The sequence below is a fragment of the Pinus tabuliformis genome, chromosome 5_2 (assembly GCF_031772625.1).
Source record: "Pinus tabuliformis cultivar Carrire ecotype Pingquan chromosome 5_2, CPIR1, whole genome shotgun sequence".
NCBI classification, from domain to species: Eukaryota; Viridiplantae; Streptophyta; class Pinopsida; order Pinales; family Pinaceae; genus Pinus; species Pinus tabuliformis.
Genome location: NC_142306.1, coordinates 423,829,134 through 423,851,005, shown reverse-complemented (window position 1 = coordinate 423,851,005; position 21,872 = coordinate 423,829,134). Strand labels below are relative to the sequence as shown.

General features: G+C 33.9%; 1 pseudogene; it reads right to left on the bottom strand.

Moving 5' to 3' along the window:
* Positions 1-11,304: 11,304 nt before the first annotated feature.
* On the bottom strand, positions 11,305-12,378 carry LOC149159405 (carbon catabolite repressor protein 4 homolog 1 pseudogene; annotated as a pseudogene).
* Between the last annotated feature and the right edge of the window lie 9,494 nt (positions 12,379-21,872).

Sequence of the window (21,872 nt, the reverse complement as noted above, 5' to 3'; positions counted from 1 at the left end):
TAATTGGAATCTTATACCTTTCAACCCTCTTAGAAAATAGCCTTTCAGGATATGAAATAGCTTGAACTTTCTTTTGTGAAGTGTTTGATCTTGTATGAGGCCTTCCCAAAGCCACAACTATTGCTTTGATTCAAAACAACCAATGTTTCCTCATCACTGGATAACCAGAGGAAAAATATTGAAACCTAGGGAAAAATCTTCTTGTCTTCTCTCCCCGGCAATGGAGCCAATTAATGTTGTTCCTTAAGAAACCAATTTCCTAGCTGTAGGGAAATTGTGCTAAGACATTAATAAAGATTATTTACTGTCACTTATTGTTTATTATATTCCCAAATGAAGGACTTGGAAAACTTGGCCTTAGAATCTTAATACATTTATGACCAGAACATCTCAGAATGCCATTTGTTGCTAAATATAAATGTTGAAGGATGAAAGTTTGAAGAGGAAGTTAAAGACAATATGATGATATCTCATAGGAACTATTATCTGTAACTTAGAGGAATTAAGATCATGAGAAATAAATCATAGACACATGTTGGTCTTTCATAGAAACTACTATCTATAACTTGGAAAGGAAGTGAGGAATTTAAGTATAGGAGTGCTCTTTAAGGGATTTTACCCTGCAGCTTCATTACTACACTTAAAAAGAAGAAAACATTGCATGAAACATGATAGTGAAACTTACAAATTATATGTAACAACTCCTGGAAACTTCTGGTTGTTTCATTAATCAATGATGTTATCAGGTATATAGTGGTCTGGTTCTCCCAAAATTCCAACTCTTTCTTAGTAAAATTTCCCCTTCTTATACATTGTAGAACAGTTGTTGATCTCTGCAACTACCCAAATTATTTAATTGTTTCTCTAACTATATGAATTAAAACTATTACAAAACTTTTAAAGAGGTCTAAAAGCACCTCAAAGAGCATAAAACAGAAAACAACTGAACAATAACAGTAACTGTCGGCCTTTTGACTCTGTTAATTTGCTATCGAACTCCTCTAAATATGCCTCAATGATAATTAATCCACTTTAATTGTACAAATTGTGTTTAACTTTTGTATAATCTGGCTTACGCATGTATCAGGTGCATTTGAATTGGCTAGAACATCAAGAAACTTGACCAAGTGCCATCTTCTTTAAATCTGGCTTTAACACTGCTTTTTTTGTTTACACAACAAAATCAATGCAAAACTGGTAAAACAAAACTAAAAAGGAATTAACCCACTTTAATAAACCCATCGGATCCGCCTGTTTAGTGCTGCGTTAACTTCCCCTTATAAATCACAATCATCGCTTATAAACGGTGTAATAGCCAAAATATTGATGACTTGCGATATGGTAGACCGGATGGAAGAATTAACCAAAATAAATGTAATATTGGGTCCAGCCATTGCAAATCGCAATCGGAATTTATCAACATATATGTATAAAGGCGGACCCGCCGGACTTTAAAATGTGATATATATACGTTTAGGTCCGGCCCTTATCACATATCGCGATTGGCGCTGTCATATATATATATATATAATATGTTGTCTTACAAACCCGTTGCAATTATAAAACAATAATGTATGTATTTCGGGTGTGGTCTGCGATTGCAAATCGCAATCGGCGGTGTTCAATGTTCATCATTCAACGGTGCAGCAGACTCACCATTTTATAAAGCACAATGTTTTCAGGTCTGAGTTAATGTTCAACACTTTTTTCTCTTTGTAAAACTTGATATTTTCTTCATTTCTCTTACATTTTGATATCCGATATAATTATATATACATATCTCTCCATATATCCATATAGCTCCATATAACCTTTTATATCCGATTCTTTTGCATTTCTCCCTTTAGAGATGCCAATATATAACAAACAAATTTTTTCATTCTTTTAGAATTTTTCGGTAAGGGTAAAGGATATAAAGGATTTTTATAACTCCCGATAGTGATATAACTGATAAATAAACCTCAAGCCCGATATAAGCTATAACAGAGGCCAACACATTCAGTCAGCTTGCAGACATGGGCAGTAGACACTTTTCTCAATTGTTTAGAGCTCCACAAGAAGAAACTATAACAGAAGTGATCCGCATTGGCAGGACAATGCCTTGATTTGTGAATGAGGATGATGTGGAGAACTTGAACAAACCGTTCTCACTGGGAGAAATTGAAGTTGTTTTGAAGTGGTTCAAAAAAGACAAAAGCCCCAGACCATATGGATGGCCCATTGAATTTTATCTTACCTTCTTTGAATTTATTAGTAAGGACCTCCTACTTGCAATTGAGGAATGTAGACTGTTTGGGAAGATGTATGATGGATTCAACTCTACATTTATAGCTCTCATCCCCAAGGCTGATAATCCCCAGACATTTGATGACTACCGTCCTATATCCTTATGCAACTGCATATACAAAATCATATCCAAAATCATAGCTAACCGCATCAAGCCCATCTTATCCATGCATATATCCAAGGAATTTTTTTCCTTCCTCAATCATAGACAAATCCATGAAGCCATTGGTACTGCTCAAGAAGGCCTACACTCTATTAAACTCAAGAACCTTAAAAGCATCATTCTTAAAATTGACCTCTCAAAAGCCTTTGACAGAGCATGTTGGACATACCTTCAACTTATTCTAACCCACATTGGCTTTCCTCACTCTTTCATAAATTGGATCATGTGTTGCTTCACTTCTGCATCCTATAGCATTCTCATCAATGGGGTTGCATCCAATTTTTTCCATGCCGAGAGAGGCCTCAGACAAGGGTGTCCATTATCACCCCTTCTCTTCCTCCTGATCATGGAAGGATTAAGTAGGCTCATATCCAATGCTCCATCATCTAGGTCATTATGTGGGGTCAAGTTGATTAATGTAACATATCTTACACATCTTTATTTGTTGATGATGTACTAATATTCTTAGATGGATCCATTCGGGACACAACTTGTTTCAAGCATATTTTGTCCTTGTTTTGTAAAGCTACAAGAATGATGCCTAATTTCATCAAATCCACCATTATGCATGTAAGTTGTTCTCTCAATGAACAAAGATATGCTCTACAACAATTTCAATTTACATGACTTGACATTGAGGAGGGCATCAAGTATCTTGGTTTCAGACTCAAACCAAATGATTACCGTATTGCAGACTGGAATTGGCTCATTGCAAAAATTGAAGGACGCATCAACATTTGGCAGCAGAGATGGTTATCTAGAGCAGGCAGATTAGTGCTAATCAAATCAGTGCTAGAAGCTATACCAGTATATTGGATGGCTCTGGCTTGGATCCCTAAAGGTATCACCACCATAATACAACAAATCTATCGCGGATTCTTATGGAGATGGAATCAAGATGGCAAGAATTTTGCCTGGGTGAAATGGGAGAGAATAGGAAAGCCCAAAAAATGGGGTGGCTAGGGCATCAAGGATTTAAATAAATTTGCAATGGCTCTTGCAGCAAAACTGGGCTGGCAGATATTAACATCAGATAGCTTATGGAAAGAAGTTGTTTATCACAAATATATATCCCCTCTTACAACTCTGGAATGGATCCGCGGCCCGATCAAGGGAAATTCTGGTTCCTCCATCATCTAGAGAGTTATAAAACAATCCATCTTAGTCATAAAAAGAGGACTGGCTTAGCATATTGGTACTGGTGAACTAGTGTGCATAGGAAAATATGCATGTTCAGGTTGTGGGAATGCACACATACTATCACTGGTTCTCTGGAAGACTCTCAAATCTGTAGGAATTACACATCTCTCCCGGATTGCAGTTGAGGAAAACTCTACTTGGCTCTCATAGGCTTGGAAATTAGCCCAAGACCTCATGATTCCATACATCTGGAGCAATGAATGGATCAGATATATTGGAGCACTAGAAGAGTCACATGTCAGAATAATAGACTGAGAGGATGAAATCATATGGGTTGCCTCTCCCCGAGGACGCTACACACCCAAAGATGGATATACCTTCCTTATGATGGAACAAGAACCTATTGTTTCCGAATGGTGGTGGCGACCCCTCTGGAAACTCAAGGCACCTCCTAAATCTCGGATGTTCATGTGGTGCCTATTATCAAATAAAGTACCTACTAATGATAACCTCAATTGTCAATCTATACACGACCCTTCATGATGCAGTCTCTGCAAGGAACATGCTGAAGACATAGACCATCTCTTCCTACTATGCCCTTCAACTAAACATGTTTGGAATTAGATATATATTTCCCTTGACATCACCATTAGATGGCATGGGGATCAACTCATCTCAGCTTGGCAAACTTGGTGGAACTATGCATCATCACATAAAATTCGTAACCTCCCCCTCCTAGTTTGTTGGGGCATTTGGTTAACACGAAACATAATCATATTCCATGACTCCCACATTCAATGGAACTCCATATGCAACAACATTGAAGCACTATATCAGTTGATCCCTGAGGAACAACCAAAGAAATAGCCTCATATCATAACACCAGAAGCTATAGATAGATCATACCCATGGGATTATTTTGATGGATTTGCCCAAGAAGCTAGTTGTGGAGGAGGTGCAATCCTATACATATTGGACATACATTATTACAAGCTCACAATGGGATTAGGTTGGGGTACAAACAACTATGCAGAATTAAATAGCCTTGGACACCTACTCGTATTTGCACTTGAGAAAAATTGTAACAAGATTCAGATCTTTGGGGACTCAAATATTGTCATCAATTGGATCAACTTTGCATCTCATTGTCACGTGCACACACTTAGGGGATTACTGGATGAGGTTACTACTCTAAAATCACATTTTGATTTTATTGTCTGCTTGCACATCTACAGGGAAAGGAACCATATTTCTGACTGCCTTTCCAAGGAAGTCGCGCAGCAACCCAGGGGTCAGTGGATAATACAAGAACATCAAGATCAGGAGTTGTATCAGTTATATCATAGGCCTTTTATTGAGCATACAGGAGGAGAAAGAGCTGAATTATCAGACTACATGATCCTTTGGCTGATTTTGATAGCTTCATATGACTGATATTATGCTTTGCATGTTTATATATTCTAGCACCTTTTTATGTATATGTTTATGGACATTTTTTGTATGAACTATGAACTGACACTGGATATATGGCTCGGTCCATCTCTGATATACGCATAATTCTTTATGCAACTGATACAACATGTAATTTTCAATTGATAATGGAAATTATGATTTTTTTTCTTGGGGAAAAAAGCATAAAAGTATGTGAAAATGACAATATCATTTTAAAGGAAAATAATTCTCAAAGGTGCACAAGAGATATTGTAGGAATATTAAGATTTATACACTTAAACACTCACTCCCTAGTGTAATTTCAAATCACATGTACAACACATTCAATATTAAAGGAAGAAAATCTTGAAAAGGTGAAGAAATAACTGGATAATTGGAACCTAGTAGTAAACATCTAATACAGAGGCCTACCTATGAATTTTAGCTTAAGTAACTTACAAAATCTCTTCCAAAGACCACCAAGTTGGTTGTTCCATGAATAATCTTATGGGGAAGGTGAAATTTCTCTTTGGCGATAAGAAAATTAGCTTAGGCAATAATGTATTGTTTGTTGATGACTAATGCAAACTTTGCTATCCAAACAAAACTGGAAAACCTTTGTCTAATGAATACCTTGAAGAAATCTAGATTCATATTGGTACATGAGAAATCTAGATTCATATTGATACATGTGTTTAATTCCTATATTATTAAGAATTATTTAGTTTTTTTATTATATGAAATTGAAATTTATAATAACAAGTGGTGAAGGTAGTATGCAATTATCGCCTAGATTATGAGAGTGTTTAGAGTCATCACTTTGAAATAGTAATAAATAAAAAGGATCTACATAGACAACAAATCAATTAAAATTGCATAGAGTATTTAAAATTTTGCAATATATTACTTGTGTTAATGTGAAAATTAAATTCCATCATAAAAGTTAAACTTATATATATATATATATATATATATATATTCAATAAAGTTTTTTCCTTTAGATAGAAATGAGATTAATATATAATTTTAGAAAACTTTAAAAATATGTTTTAAAAAATTAATAACTAATATAAATTCAATCACCATTCATTTTGTAATTCAACCACCATTCACTTTGTGCCAAAAGCTATAGTTCTAACTAAGAGGGACTAATAATATTTTTTTGTTGATTTTTTTTAATGGTTATGATTATTAATTATAAAATGATAATATGATAAGTTGTTTGTTTTTCGATGAGATATTTCATAATCTTCGTTATAGTTATTTTCATGTTGGCATTCCAAAAAGATATATGTTTTATTATAAGTGGTATAAGAGTTCATTTTAGCACCTTTTTGAAAAATTTATTTATATCCATTTAGATTTTTCACATTATACTAATAATGTAAAAGCTTAGTTTGCCTTAGATATTTTTGTTCTTTTAGGGCTTTTTCTTCATTTAGTTGATTTCATCCAAAATATCATCTTTATTTTTGAGAATGGTAAGTTCAAATTGTGTAATTTATTAGGTAAGTTCAAATTGTGTAATTTAATTTAAGTGTTTTTGTTTTTTTTTTAAGCTTTTAATCCATTTACATTAAAAAAAAAAGTATTTTAAGTAATTAAAATTCACATTAACGAAAGTGAATGTTTATTGTGAGAAATCATTTTTATGATGAGGATTTCATAGTAAGAAATAATCAATAACTAAATATATTGTATTTCAATATGTAGGAGCAAATGTGCTACCCTCAAATGATAATACAATATGTGGGAGCAAATGTGATACCTTCAAATGATAATTAATATATATGGAAGGATGTTAGTTTACATTTTAAAATTATATATATATATATATATATATATATATAAAAGGAAATCCTAAGAGGTGTGGTTTTAGAGGTTTTTTATTTTTTTTAGATTCATATCATCTCTTGTTTCAAATTATGTTTTGGGAGAGGTTCTAATAATTAGGGAGAGGTGATAATTTAGGTGATTTTTATTATAATTATAAAGGAAAAGGGTATAAACTACTTCCTAGGTTTAAAAGTCTTGAATTTGACCATTAATTGAGTCAAACAAAATGTTAAAAAATCATGACATATATTTATTTTGAATATCAGGTGAAATTAAGCATTTAATTGGTAACTTCAACAAAATTTCTCACTCACATTTATGGGAAACACAATATGCTTATTGACCACCTCTCTAAGGTAATTAAAGTTTTAGAAGGTATCTTGTATCTTATTAAATGTAAAGATGACAATGATCACTCTTATAACGCTAATTACTTTCTCTTGTAGTCTCTAAAATTATCATTTGAAGGAAGGATACATAGAGTAGGACTTTAGGATCTTTACTCTTAATAGTCTCAGGGAGGATCTCACCATAGGTATCAGGATTCATTTGGTAGCCACAAATATCCATTTCCTATACCCTTGATTGAACTCCTACCTCACCAAGGTTAGTGAATGCAACATAAAAGTACCTGAAAATGACAATATCGTTTTAAAGAAAAACACAAGGAAAATAATTCTCAAAAGTGCACAAGATATATTGAAAGAATATTAGGATTTATACACTTAAACACTCACTCCTTAGTGTAATTTGAAATCACATGTACAACGCATTCAATATTGAAGGAAGAAAATCTTGAAAAGGTGAAGAAATGACTGGATAACTGGAACCTAGTAGTAAACATCTAATACACAAACCTACCTATGAATTTTAGCTTAAGTAATTTACAAAATTTCCTCCCAAAACCACTAAGTTGGTTGTTCCAAGAATAATCTTATGGGGAAGGTGAAATTTTCTTGCATTTGTATGTTCTCTTTGGCTATAAGAAAATTAGCTTAGATGATAATGTATTGTTTGTTGATGGCCAGTGCAAACTTTGCTATCCAAACGAAACATGAAAACCTCTATCTAATGAATACCTTGAAGAAATCTAGATTCATATTGGGACATGAGAAATCTAGATTCATATTGGTACATGTGTTTAATTCTTATATTATCAAGAATTATTTGGTTTTTTCTATTATATGAAATTGAAATTTATAATAATAAATTTTTCTAAATCCAAATAACTAAAGTTGATAGAACCTCACACTTGTGAGTATTTGCACTAGTATGTTGTAATTCATCAAATTTCTTAGTATAATAGCAGTGAAATCCTTTTAATCTAATTGCAAAATTAACATTTTCTTTATATAAGTTTATTGCCAGTTTTGCCAGTTGCAAACATACCACCATAGATTATGTTGGGTAATTTAATTGGTATTTAAATCATATCATTAAATTGTTAAACCAAGGTTCGTGTACTTGCCAAGTGTGTTAAACAGAAAGACTAGATTTCCTTCTCTAATTGTAAGACTATCACACATATTACTTATTATACTAACTAAATGCTCACTACCATTGCATTTGTTTCTTCCTATGTTATGTGTGTTATGTGTACACAAGGGTTCATTTATTCCATTGTCAAGAAAAAAAATAAAGATGGGTAGTTGTATAAGAACAAGTGGTGAGGGTAGTATGCAGTTATCACCTAGATTAAGAGAGTTTTTAGAGTCATCACTTTGAAATAGTAATAAATACAAACGATCTACATGGACAAAAAATCACTTAAATCTACATAGAGTGTTTAAAGTTTTACAATATGTTACTTGTATTAATGTGAAAATTAAATTTCGTCCTAAGATTAGACTATAATATCTATATATATATATATATATATATATATATAAGAGATTAATATAGAAGTTTATAAAACTTTTAAAATATGTTTTAAAAATTTAATAAGTAATATAAATTCAATCACCATTCACTTTGTACCAAAATCTATAGTATTAACTAAAAGGGACTAATAATATTTTTTGGTTGATTTTTCTTAATGGTTATAATTATTAATTATAAAGTAATGATATGATAAGTTGTTTGTTTTTCCATGAGACATTTCATAACTTTTTTTGATAGTTACTTTTATATTGGCATTCCAAAAAATGATATATGCTTTATTACAAGTTGTATAAGAATTCATTTTTGCACTTTTTTTTAAAAGTTATTTATATCCATTTAGTTTTTTCACATTATACTAATAATGTGAAAGCTTAATTTATCTATTAGATAGTTTTGTATTTTTAGGTTTTTTTCCCATTTAGCTTATTTCATCTAAAATCTCATTTTAAATTTTGGAAATGGTAAGTTTGAATTTTGTAATTTACTTAATTTAAGTGTTTTGGGTTTTTTCAAAGCTTCTAATCCATTTACATTAAGAAAAAAAATGCATTTTAAGCAATTAAAATTCACATTATGAAAAAAAAATGTTATCAAATTCCAACTAAAAGCACACTACTTTTGAATAATTAAAGTGCACCTAATGTAAATCCTAAAATAACATTTTGAATGAAAATTTTAAAATTGATTGATTATATTATCAATTAGGCTATATCTAAGATTTTACTTAACATTTATATGATTTATTTTTATTATATTGTTTGTTCACATAAATTTGAATGGAAAATTTTAGCAAAATAAACTATGTTATCAATGGGATGATATTTAAGATTTTACTTAATATTATGCTTTTTTAAAGGATAATAAATTAAAATTTTTAAAATATAATAATAAAATAATTGTAATGAATCTAACCTTATGATTTTTTTAAAGAATATTAAATTAAAAAATTCAAAATATAATAATAAAATAAGTATAATAGTTTATTTTTATTTTGAATAGTGAGGCAAAATAATTGTCATTTTTTCTATTTAGATTTAATTTCTACAGATACTTTATTGTATTATTATTATTATATAAACAATTTCATGCTAAATAAATCTATCAACTCCTGAAGTAACATTCTTCCATATATATTATCTTTTGAAAATATCACATTTACTCTTTATATTCTCTATGTATATAAATTCACTTTAAAATATAAACTAACATCCTTCCATAATATATTAATTATCATATTTGGTTATTGATTATTTCTTACTGTGAATTCCTCATCATAAAAATAATTGCTCACAATAAACATAACTTGAAAGTTGGGTAACAACTTACTTTCCTTAAATGGGGTCTCATCACTTTAATGATTACCGTATTGGGTAACAACTTACTTTCCTTAAATGGGGCCTCATCACTTTAATGATTACCGTATTGGGTAACAACTTACTTTCCTTAAATGGGGCCTCATCACTTTAATGATTACCGTATTGGGTAACAACTTACTTTCCTTAAATGGGGTCTCATCACTTTAATGATTACCGTATTGGGTAACAACTTACTTTCCTTAAATGGGGTCTCTATCACTTTAATGATTACCGTATTATCGATATCATTGCTGCTGTAATCCTATTTTGTTAGAAGAAATAACCATATGATCATACCATTCTATTCCAATTATGTCCATATGCTGAATCATCAAATGAATAACAATCAAATATCCCTCTCTTCAATAACCCGTATTGAAAGTGCTAAGCTCAGTGAGAGAATTGAATATGAACTGTGACTGCGACCGCATGCAGTTTTTTTCTACAGAAATAAACTTTAATGAAATACAAATCTTTTTTTGTGATTCTATTTACTCATTTTACCTCAAATACTCTGTTTATGCTCGTGTTTCACCCTCTTAACATTCTTTTAAAGAATAAAGTGAAATGGAGAGATCCGTTCCAAAGTTCCACCATGCGAACATTGAGGGATGTTCTTTTAATTTCTGTCTTGAAATTGTTTCGTTCATATATCGATTTTTCCATTGTAATTCCATGTATCGAATTTACCAAGCAAAAGAAGAAACCAATGCGAGGACCAACGGTTATTTTAGTATTAGTATTAGTATTAATATTTTATTAAGAGAAAAGAATAAAGATTTCCATATTTCTATCCCACAGTGCTATGTTGAACAGAACAGAATTTGTAACCAGCAATGAAGATAAAGTTTAAACCTCTACTTGAACTCTATATTCAAAGTATTACAAATATTGTTGAACAACCAAATATAGACCATCGACATCAAAGAAAAGGCTTAAAGGAATTTTATATTTGACTTCGGAAAATTTTTATTACAACGAAAATTCCAATTCCATGATGCATGACTTAGGTCTTCAACTAAATAAATAATTTAAAATAAATGTTTCTTCTGTGCCGCACGAAAATGTAACCCTTAATTTTTTTAACATCTCCGCCTTCTGCTAAAGAAAGACTCGGCCGTTCTTTTTAAAGTCTCCCTCCCTCCAGAAAACAAAACAAAACAAACTGCTCTTGGGTTAAAATCTCATGACTCAAGTTTGATGCAGACTCGTTCAAGTTGATCTGCAGTATGAGGAGGAGGAGGAGGAGCTGCACCACCGAAACTTTGCACCAAGTGCAACGTGATCAGATGACCAAAAACGCGAAGGAAGCGAAAAGTTGGGCCCGGCTGCAGTCTCATCAATAAGCTCCAACAGTGAGTCTACCTCCAAACTAGTTCGACTATAAAATATATAGTCTAAAGTTCCCTTGAAATCACATGCAAACGTGGTGGATTTGGGCTCTCCGGCACAGCCCATTAGTGGAGAGTGGGAATTATAAGAAGCATAAGCGCTGGCCAGTGGAAGGGAATGGTGGAACATGGCTGTAGGTTGCAACAGCCCACATGGATCCACCTTCAAATCCTCATGGCTCGGATCGACGCTGCCTTTTACTAAAAGCGAGTGGACAGCGCTACCTGGCACAGAGTTGAAGTCTCCACATAATACCAGGGGAATCTGATCATCCACCTTTTCTTGCTTCAAAGTTGCCAATAGGTAATTGACCTGCCATAGTTTGACGTCGCTGTTAGCAGGTCGAGAATGAATATGTGTATTCACTATGCGAACACGACGATTTGGACCATTTTTCTGGTCTTTGAAAGCCAGAATCATAACCTGGGCTATGTTGTCCTTACAAAATCTTCGTTTCGCTAATTGGTTCCACTTCTCAGGCTCTGAAGACATTTTGGCAGGCACATCTTCTACCAGATCGCTAAACTCAATTGTAGTTTGCTCAACGCATTCCAATCGATCGCGCCTAATGAAAGTAGCACAGCCATCTACCACTGCTCTGTATCTGTTATTTTTTCTCTTGTAAAACCCCTCATAACCATATGCTTTGAACACAGGCAAGAAAAACTCCATGTAATGGTCGGATTGCACCTCTTGCAGACACATAATGTCCGCCCCATAATGCAATATTTCTTGTATCAAATTCTGACTCCGGTATCCCCACTCAAGTGCTTGCCAAGGACAAAGGCGATGGCGATCTTGAGTAGCGTAAATGTCTGCTAACAGATTGTAAGAGAGAACAGTGAATGAAGGGTTTGGGTTGAAGCTTTCATCACCTGAGGTCTTCAGGTTCATCATTCGCTGCCGTGGCCAGAAGCATGCAGGCAAGTATATAATTACCGGTAAACCTCTACATACCCTGCAAACCTGGCTCCTTCCCTCATGGTTTGAGATGTTGGCGTGATGGCAGCTTCTGCAAGCTTTCAAAACTGGTTTTACTTGGGACAACGTCATCATATTTGGGATACAGAAACAAATCCAAATATTAATCAATCGGATACCACAGGCTAAGATTCAATAGCAAACTCAGGTGCATGTGAAAGCCAAGCCTTTCTGACAAATCTTTATAAGCATTGGTGCTTTCACGCGTGTCTGACAAATCTTTATAAGCATTGGTTTCAAAGCAAAACAGCTATATTTAGTAAAAGCAACGCAGCCCGGGTCTAAACATGCAAAAGCACAAAAGTATCAACCTACTTATTCTTTTCTGTTAGTGTACCCGTAAAATGTTTTAAGCGTATTATAAGTTTAAAATAGCAAGAGCACAAAAGTTTCTAAATAGCAAAAGCTCAAATAAAAGAAGGCCGGAATATTATAAATCGTTAATATTTCCGTTCGATTGAATTTCACATTAAAATAGGAAAAAAACAAATTAAAAAATTGTGTCATATCTATTTAATTTATTATACAAATATCATATTATTTTCAGTTGTACTCTAATATAAGTACATAGTGGAGTTAGATATATGTTAAAATAATTTTTAAAAAGTTGATAGTATGTGTAATTGCAAGTGTAGTTGGTTTACATCATTTGTGCAATTTTCTGTTATCTTGGTTTTCAATTTAAATTTTTAACATTTATATTATTTTTCATCAATAAAATAATTTTAATTTTTTAAATATTATTTTTTTATTTAAATCAACCAAAATGAGAATCCCAAATAGATATATAAAAATAAAGTATTAAAATTATTGTAATATATCTAAATATAAAGATAAGGGGATTAATTTACTTATATATTATTATTAAAAAATTATATTTATCTTTAAATTATTTATTTTTATAAATTTTAAAATTTATTGTTTAAAAGTGTTCCTGGATGAGTGTAATCATTAATATTTTATAACTATTAATAAACATTATTCTTGTTATATAAACACTATCAAATGAAAAATTATATAATTTTACAAGATATTTATACTACATTCATTATTGTAATACATATAGCAAAGCATCTTTATATAAAATAGTTTACTAGAAATTTTTAAACTTATGGTAATGTATTTTAGATTTTTTTTTTTTTTTTATTATTATTTTCATTTCCTTTAGGGGCCAATTATTATGTGGGTTCTAGGGTGGTTGGTTTTAGAAACCATTATGATCAAAAAGAGCAACTCTCTTTTTTTTGGCATCAAAACTTAAGGACCTTCGAGAATTTATATTCCAATTGCAAATTTGATATAATTAATTGGTGTCTTAAATTTCTTCTTAGTAGAGTATGTACTTATTGTTTTCTGTTAGTGTACCCGAAGGTTTTAAGCATCTTATAAAATGTTTTAAGCGTATTATAAGTTAAAAATAGCAAGAGCACAAAAGTTTTTAAAATAGCAAAAGCTCAAAAAAAAGAAGGCCGGAATATTATGAATCGTCAAGAAAACACTGATCGTCGATTGAATTTCACATTAAAATAGGAAAAAAAAAGTTAAAAAATTAATTCATTATACAAATATCATATCATTTTCAGTTGTACTGGAATATAAGTACATAGTGGAGTTAGATATATGTTGAAATAATTTTTAAAAAGTCGATGTCAGGGATTGGTAAATGTATGTGTAAGTGCAAGTGCAGTTGGTTTACACCATTTGTGAAATTTTCTGTTATCCTTGTTTTCAATTTAAACTTTTAACATTTATACTATTTTGCATCAAAGAAAATATTTTAATTTTTTAAATATTATTTTTGTATTTAAATCAACCAAAATGAGAATCCCAAATAGATATACTAAGCGATGGGATATGGTAAATTGTTGTGAATTCTTTGGTGTAATTTTGTGGCCAATTCTCCTTACTCATCTTGGGTAAGGATGGAGATTGTAGGGGGGATTGGTTGGGTAAAATTGCTTAGCGTGAAGCCCAAGGGGTGTCTAGAAGATTCCTAAGGGAAGTTGAAACTCCTAGAGCTATAGTACTTTGAGACTTCCTAGTTGGTTTGCGATGGAAGCCTAAGGAGAGTTGTGGCACACCAAGATGGACTACAAAGGTAGAGAAGGGGGTGCATTACCTTGGATTATGTAGGCTATGGGAGGTAAACTTAATATGGCCAATAAGATTCTCCTCCACTTGTCATCATTGTTTCCTACCCAATTAGCATCCATATATGTCGTTAGAGTAAAATATTCGCTTCTTGAGTACCAAAATCTGAAGTCCAATGTGTCCTTTATATATTTGAATATTATTTTCACCACTCGAACATGAGTTTCTCTTGGTATATATTGAAACCATGCAACCAATCCTACTAGCATAATGTTTGACTTTTATGCCATCACATATAGTAGGTTGTCAATCATTGACATGTATAATGTTTGATTTTCTTCTAGAGATCCATCATATTTACTCAATTTACAACCTATGACCATGGGTGTGCTAATTGGTGCACATTCTTCCATTTTGAATTTCTTCAACATATCCTTGATATACTTAGTTTGTAAAATGAATATGCCTTTTTTAAATTGAAAAAATTGTAAATCAAAAAAGAATGATAATTCACCAACCACAGACATCTCAAACTCCTTTTGCATTTCCTTTAAAGCATGCAAATGCCAAATAAATTATAATAATTTCTAGTCTTTCAACTACAACAAAGGTGTCTTTAAAATCAATGCCTTCAACTTTAGCATAGCCTTTACAAACCAATCTTTCTTTATTTCATATTACTTGCACATATTCAATCAAATTCTTCTTGAAAACCCACTTAGTGTCAATCACATTTTTATCTTTTGGCCTTGGAAGAAGTTCCCATCTTTCATTCTTCTCGATTTGATTTATCTCCTCTTCCATAGCATCAATACAATGCTTATTTTTATTAGCTTTTGTAAAGTTTTTAGGATCCATTTTAGATATCAAGGAGAAGTTTGCATGTTTTGGTCCATTTTTCTAATATTCTTCTAGTTTTTACTCTCATATCATTATCGCCAAGAATTAGATTTTTCTGAATGGTTTTTTTGGAAAAATATATATGGTGCCTTTGTATCTTCGAATTATGTTCCTTCTTCTTCTTTGTAGCTCATATCTTCTAGATGTTTATTTGTTTATGATTTCTGCTTTGGGGGCCTTGCTCCATCCACTTTTACATTGGCACTCTCTACAATTTTGTGCAATGCTTTATTTTAGCATCTATAATCCTTGCCTCTTGATAAATAACCAAGAAATATACCATCATTAGTGCTAGATTAAAATTTCCCCAAATCCTCATCATTTCTCTTTATGTAGCACTTTCTTTCAAAAACTTTGAAGTATTCAGCTATTGTTGGTCTACCCTTCCATAATTCATAAGGTGTCTCATTTTTTTTAACTCTAATTTCCAGTTATAACACTATTTTCCACTCCATTATGATAAGAAAAACCCTAACTCAACTCACATTAGCTACAAGATGGAATTCAACCTCTTTCACCCTTGTTTGTGCTTAGTAGGAACTTTGTCACTATCTATCCCTCATTAGCCAGTGTAGGAGTCACTCCCTACTAGTGTAAACATTTTCCTGGATTCATGAAACTTCATTGGGTGCCTTTTTCCATGGAGCAATGGTTCTCTATATTTCTAGAAATTGGCCTTCCCGGGATGATCAAATCAAATGAGGGTGTCATGATTTGGCTTATGGTTAATTATTGGAGAAGTTTCCTAACTCCTCTAAGCCCTAGGTGACCAAATACATCCTCCTAGATCTAAGTAGAGGTTATCTAAGTAGACCCTCTCTAGGGTGGAAGGGGAGAAGAGAGTGAGTATAATGCATTTTTATGTTGGAATATTGCTAACAAGAGACTCCTTGCTACATAGATGAGCCCAGTTTGTGTTTGTTAGTCAAGTATGAAAATCAAGGAATTGGAGAAGAACAACAAATACATCTCCCAAATCTAGGAAGCGTCTATCTATCCATACCCTCTTAGGGGTAGAAGGGGAGAAGAGAGAGAGGACAATGAATTGTTATGTTGGAGGATTGCTACTAAGAGACTATTTGTTACATAGATGAGCCCAGTCTATGTGTGTTAGTTAAGGAAGGAGGAAGATAAAAAAAACGAACAAGATCACCAAGCTACTAAGATATAATGTACATGTTGTACCATTCATTTTTATATATTGCTAAGTTGTTTCAATCTCTTAAATATCATTATGTATGAGATCATGATGTGTTTGTGTACATTAATTTTCCTTCCATTAGAGGAAAATAATGGAACTTGCCTTGGGGTCCCACTGAATGTTTGGACAACTTAAGCCTTAGTCGCTCTCGTGATATAGGCTTGAGGGAAACTAGAAACCCAAAGTCGCTCTCACAAGCTTTCCTGCTAGCAACTAGAGACCAAATATGTCAGTGTTTGTGCCAATGAATCCAGGATTTGAGCCACTTTTACAAGTCCAGAGCCTAGTTTGCTGCCCATAATTGAACCATCTCTTCAAATCAGTAAAATAACATGGAAATGGAAGTACTAACGAAAATACTTGTTCAAGACCTTAACTGGACCCCTACTAGCAATGACAGGCATTTCGTCAAACATATCCCGAATATGTAATCTACAAGTGTAAATAACAGTTCTGAGCATTGGGGTCTCATACTTAGATGAGAATCGCTAAGAACCATTGATTCCTAAACACATCTACCACCATTGCATACATTAGGTCATAGATACATTGATCATTCAATTACAAGTAAAAACATGATGAGAGACACACATGGTTGTTGTCATAAAACACATACATAATGAGCATAATAGGGACAAAATTATCCATGAAATCATAGCCATATAAACCACATATAATCCATCATACTACTCATAGAAATACAAGGATAAATAAACTTTCATTAATGATGAAAATTCCAAACCGGGATGGAACTTCCATGTTCCACCCAACCGTATAATGGTTGAGCCAAATCTCTCTTCAGCCATTCACCCTCGTGCCATATTCCAAGCATGAATGTGGGAGCTCATAGAAAACATCAATCAAAACTCATCCAGGGCTTCTAGAGGCCATCCACCTCAACCCATAAGATAGTGATTCCACTTCACAGTCAGACATCACAAAACCATGATTAGATTGGTCTCCATCCAAGCCTTCCAGGGCTTCCAGAGTGTTTGTCCAACCAAGGCTTTCAGGACTAGTAACTCAACCCACATCTTATTCAAGGCTTCCAGATCGTTTGTCCAATGAGGTATTCCAGGACTAGTAACTCAACTCTCCTAGGGTTTCCAGAGCGCTTTTCCAACCAAGGCTTCCATGACTAGTCACTCAACCCAAGCTATTACAAATCTTCTAGAGCGTTTATCCAACCAGGGCTTCCAAGACTAGTAACTCAACCCAAGCTAAGGAAACATGAGAACCAACCAAAGCAAACAATGAAAGTAACCCACAATCAACATGGCTATCTAGGAAATGGAAAGGCTAGGCAATCCACTGTCAATCTTGCCCATCCTCCATGCCAATGACAGATCACAACCAAAAATCCACATGCATATGCCATGCATGCCAAAACTAGTGAATAAATCATACATACAACTTGGTACCTGCAAGAAAATATGATTTAGTTGCTATTCTTGATGCCTTCTTGCACTTTCTGCTCTTTAATTGCCTTCTTGCTCCAAAAATCCATGTATTCCATACCCTCCAAGAGTGCTCCAAGAAAACTCTAAGTCTCCAAGAGTATGAGAGATAGAGAGAGATTAATGAGAGAGCTCCAAAACTAAACAGAAAAAAGGTTACCAACTGATCCTTAGAAGAATTTTTATGATTGAGGCCTCTATTTTCTTCAGTTTCCATTATTTTCCTTCAATTTCCTCCTCACATGCAACCCATGACCTTTCACCTCCTTTTTCTCCTAATTTCCATTATTTCCATAAATAAATGTACCAAAAATGCCATTTTTCCTTTCTAAGCCTTATCCATTTCCTTTCCCAATTTCCTTAGCCATAAACAATCAAAAGTGATGCCCATCACTAGGATTTTTCCCAATATTCAGCTTGGAATAAGTGTCCCATCATCTGTGGTTATTATTTTTCCTTTATTTACTTTTATTACATGGAATTTTCACTAGGGTTGTTACAGAACCCTCCCCCTTGGGGGAACACTGTCCTCGATGTTCAACAACACCTATAACCACAAAATTTTTGTAAGAAAATATATACTACCAGTGGAGCTTTATAACTTAGCTCAATGCAGTATTTACAATGATCACCCTACTGAAAACCAAACCAACATAACAACATAATAACATGACATCATAACAACATATTGCATAGTGGAGATTTATAACATAGCTTGTGGTGGTATTGACATCCATATACATATGTACATAAACCAACATCATCAAAACATATACCAAATCATATAACAAAACACCAAGCCAAAACTGCTTTGCCTCAACCAACAAACAAGGAAGGATACATAGCCCACATCTGATCCGCCATCTCCCATGTAGCTTCATCAGGCCCAAAGTGCTTCCACTGCACCTTAACTTGCTCAATTTCTTGATTCCAGAGCATGAGCACCTTTTTCTGCAATATATATTGAAGCTTTGGCTATAATTCTCCATCTGGTTCCACCTGCAATAAAGACCAGTCAAACACATGATCAACATCCTTAACATACTTCTTAAGAAAATATACATGGAAAACATCATGGACTTTCATTGTTGGAGGTAGTGCAAGTCAATAAGATACTGGCCCAATCCTCTCAATGATACTGAAGGGTACACAAAACCATGGTGCCAGCTTGGCACATGATCCAATCCACAAGGAACTCTTCTTCAGTTTGATGTGTAAGTACACATGTTCCCCAACCTGGAACTCCTTGAACATCATGTTCCTATCTGTATAAATCTTCTACCTATCATGTGTTTCCTTTAGATTCTTCTTGATCACCTACATTTCCTGTTCCATCTCTGCCAACATATCTGATCCAACCAATTTCCTACTAATTAGATCACTCCAACTAATAGGAGTATTGCAACTCTGCCCATACAATGCCTCAAAAGGACTCATCCTCAATGACTCCTGATAATCATTATTGTATGTGAACTCTACCAAGGGGAGATACTCTTCCCATTTCTGTTGTTGATTCGTCACATACATCCTCAACATGTTCTCCAATATCCTGTTGACCCTCTTTGTCTGTCCAGCTGTCTACAGATGATAAGTTTTACTGAAAACCAACCTTGTGCCCAAACCTCCAAACAATTCCTTCAAAAACTTGGAAGTGAACTTCGCATCCATGTCTGACACAATATTATTCATAACACTAGGAACTTTCACCACATCTTTGATGAATACCTTTCCTACATCGCTAGTTGAGAATGTAGACTTAACCGGAATGAAGTGTGTAACTTTCGTGAACATGTCCACAATAACCATAATGGAATCATGTTGTCTCACTGTCTTCAGAAACCCTATGATGAAGTATGTGTAAATGACTTCCCATTTCCATTTTGGAATCGTGATCGTCTGTTGCAGTGCACCTAGATGCTTACATTCTGCTTTCACTCACTGACAATCAAAACATCTAGCCACGAACTCTGCTACATTCCTCTTCAGATTCAGCCAATAATAAAATCTCTTCACTGTTGTCAGTGTCTTTTGATACCCTCGATGACCTGAATACGATTTCTTATGAAACTCCCTCAAGTTCACCTTCTTGATCTCATTGTTATCCGGTACATATATCTTGTCTTGGAACCTGACCAAACCATCTGTTATAAGACAATAATTTATACCCTGTGCACCTGCATCTGTACTTGTACCTGTAACACTACTTGTACATGTACATGTACCATCACCTGTACCTCTACCATCACATGTACCTATACATGTACCATCACCTGTACTTGTCCCTGTGCTCTGTTGTAACCTGTGCACAATATCCATATATCTGACATCCTGTTGACCTACCCACGAGATCCTATCATGTAATTTTGTCCCATAGGAGCTCATAGCTACCAAGTGATTTACCTGTACCCATATATTAAGAGCATCAAAATCAAACTCATTGATCGTGGCCAACCATCTAGCCTGCCTGGCGTTCAAATTTGGATGGTTAAAAAATACCTCAACCAAATGTGATCAATCATAAGTACAAACCTCCTACCAAGAAGATAGTGTCTCTAGCTCTTCAATGCATGTATGATCGATGCCAACTCAAGATCATGTGTCAGGTAGTTCTTCTTGTGCTCGTTTAGTTTTTGGGACTCATAACATACCACTTGTCCATCCTGCATAAGGACTCCACCAAGCCCTCTCTTGCAAGCATCTGTGCATACCACAAACTCTTTTTCCGATATGAAATTTGTAGCACTAGTGCATGTGCCAACAGTTGCTTGAGCTACTCAAAACTAGCCTCACACTCCTTTGTCCATTCAAACTTCTTACCTTTCCTCTGCAATGATGTAATAGGATAAGAAATCTGCAAGAAGTTCATGATGAACCTCCTATAGTAGCTTGCCAAACCCATGAAAGATCTCACCTCATCCACGCTTTTAGGAGCTACCCACTCCATGATGGCCCTTACCTTCTCTGGATCTACTATAATGTCCTCCATGGAGACAACATGCCCCAAGTAATGTACCTCAGTCTAAAAGAAACTACACTTGTTGAGTTTAGCATACAACTGATGCTCTCTCAACAACCTCAACATTGTTACTAAGTGCTCGACATGCTCTTCCTCATTTTTATAATATACCAGTATATCATCTATAAACACAATAATAAACTTATCCAAATATGGATGAAACACACTATTCATCAAACACGTAAATGTAGTTGGAGCATTAATTAAGCCAAATGGAACACAGTCTTGTAAATGTCCTCCTCTTTGATGTGTACCAGATGGTACTAGGATCTCAATTCAATCTTTGAGAACAATATTGTTCCCTTCCATTGATCGAACAAGTCATCAATCCTCGACAAAGGGTACATGTTCTTGATAGTCACTATGTTCAACTACCTGTAGTCAATACATAATCTAAGAGTACCATATTTCTTCTTCACAAACAATACCGGTGCACCCTGTTATCACTGAAAATTCTGTTGCCAAAATTTTCAGTCTTGCTTAAGGACAAAGTGTTTTCGCAGCGCATAAATCTTTTAGCAGTTTCGCAGTGCTACCTGTTTAGGTGATTTCGTAGCGTGCTACGAAATTGGGGATTTGTTCGAGTTTTCAGTGGAGGTCCAAAATCCTAGCATGCCTATTGAACAAGTTAGCTCTTCCAGCAGTTGGGAATGATAACAGAATAGTGCGTGAAAATTCTGCATCAAGTGTGGAAGGTGTCGAAGAGTTTGAGGGGGACAACTCGGCAGAGTCTGAAGAGTAC